This window comes from Limulus polyphemus, unplaced genomic scaffold (assembly GCF_000517525.1).
Source record: "Limulus polyphemus unplaced genomic scaffold, Limulus_polyphemus-2.1.2 Scaffold70, whole genome shotgun sequence".
NCBI lineage: Eukaryota > Metazoa > Arthropoda > Merostomata > Xiphosura > Limulidae > Limulus > Limulus polyphemus.
In genome coordinates this window covers 1,248,595-1,250,948 of record NW_013665680.1, presented here as the reverse complement: position 1 = coordinate 1,250,948, position 2,354 = coordinate 1,248,595, and the positions used below count along the sequence as shown (strand labels likewise).

Here is a 2,354-nt window from a genome sequence, read left to right as displayed (position 1 = left end):
AGGCGGTTCGTTTAACTATTATATGTGATGTACGTTTTTTTTGGGAGGGGTTAATGAAAGTGTTCCAAAACGCGACATTAATTTCTTGACCACCTAATACATACTGATTAAATATATAATATTGGAAATCAAAAAGTGAATTTAAAAAATAAAGATTTGCTTCAATGACATGCTGTTATTTATTTTAAAATTCCATTAAACCTCCTTGGTTCGAACGTTATTTCTTTCTAGAAAAACAAAAGGATTAGGCAATAAATAAAATATTACTAAAAACGTCGAAACACTCTTCTAGTCAATCAGTTCTTTTTTTTTTGTATTTTTACTTTATTAAATTTCATAAACGACATAGAAATTTACATTCCGTCATTAATTACAATTAACATTGATTCTTAATTTTCATTTACTGCTTCACCTTCGGAAGTGTTCGGGTTATTGAAACTTCGTATGTGGAATGTATTATTTTACTATCAAAAATTAAAACCTGGATTAAATCTTTTTTCAAACATTCCCTATAGGTTATTATAAGGCATAATGCACTGGAAGATTACTTTATCAAATCTGACCAGCAAACAGTCTATTCGTAAGATAATATGAAATCTATTTTTTCTAAGGCTGTAAAATCATGAAAAAATTAGGAAAGTACCTTTTTTAATGCAGATTTTTCCGTGGGTTGCTGCATTGTAGCTATGTTTGAAAATGGAACATCCACATTGAATTTGATAGAATGTATAAGTTGCAGCACTACGTTTGATACATTTTTAAACGATAACTTTCGTCTAGCTGACCCATCTATGGGGTGCACCTGTAGTGTGTTGAGCAGGAACATCTGAAAGTAAAACATATTTAACTACCAGCAGAGACCCGCAAAACATTTGCAGTAAAATTAGTATGTTTATTACAACAGTTCTTCTTTAAGTACAGGATTTCTAGAATAATACAATGTAATTCTAATCGCAAACACCGAAATCTATAAGTCTCATCTTAGGCCTAACATTAGTTAAGCTGTTATTAAGTACGGCCTATATTCTATAAAGAGATAAATTAACACTGTAGCTTGAGTACGTTTTCTGCTTTAGTTTATTAGGGTTAAACCTTACCTTACTTAATACTATCAATAAATAAACTTATAACGTTACCCTACAACTTAACGATAGACCTTTTTAGAAACTGTGATAAGCTTTTAATATGTTGTTGTAAGATATGTCGATAAAATTACATTTACATCGGCCTTTTGTTTATTTCCGTTGAAATGAAATGCGCGTGCAATTTAGATAGTAAGGTGCGCGCGCATTTTCAGGACAGACAATAGATTTTACAAACTTCTGTCAAAGTTGTCCATGGAACTTTATAGCCATTGCCTTATTTCATCTGAATTGAAATTACTTTATTTTGAATCAAATATTTCAGATGTTTTATGGTCAATGGCCAAAACAACAAAATAAACCAACAATATTATGGTCAATTGCCAAAACAACAAAATAAACCAACAATATTCCTAAATCAATAATACATGAACATATATATATATATATAGACATGCGCACACACATGGCACAGCGGCATGTTTGCGAACTTATATTGCTAGAAGCCTGGTTTCGATATCCGTGGTGGGCAGAGCACAGATAGCCCTTTGTGAAGCTTTGTGTTTAATAACAAACAACAACAAGCTATATAATAAATACCATTTAAGTTCCTAATCTAATTAACAACCTTTAGAATACACTAAGTTGACAATCTTTATATTAAACATTAAGAGTAAAAACACAAAAACCGATATTTTTGGCACAATGACAGGTAAAACATTTATTAGTAGTTATAGCCGAATAGTTACCATCAAATACTAATCCTGGTGATGGTATGTGTATTACTGAAACTAGTCGGTTGTAACTAATGATAAAGATTTTACCTTTCATTGTGCCAAAAACATCGGTTTTTGTGTGTCTTTTTTAACTCTTAATATAGTAGTACATTATGCCTGAAAAACCAATTATAAGCTTAATATTTGATGGATTTACATTATACGTAATAGGTAGTAAATTATAGAGAAATGTCGACGATCTGTGATAAAGGTATAAAGACGAGCATCCTTTTTCTGCCGCTGATTTTATTGTATGTAATACCCCTGATTATCGACTATTATTATGTACTGCAATTTTAACAGCGCCGCTGATTTTATTCTATGTAATACCCCTGATTATCGGCTATTGTTATGTACTGCAATTTTAACAGCGCCGCTGATTTGATTATGTGTAATACCCCTGATTATCGACAATTGTTATGTACTGCAATTTTAACAGCGCCGCTGACTTGATTATGTGTAATACCCCTGATTATCGACAATTGTTATGTACTGC

At 31.4% G+C, this 2,354-nt stretch overlaps 1 pseudogene; it reads right to left on the bottom strand.

The window, feature by feature from the left end:
- The window catches only part of LOC106465784, a 154,667-nt pseudogene that overhangs the window by 41,415 nt on the left and 110,898 nt on the right, over window positions 1–2,354 (bottom strand).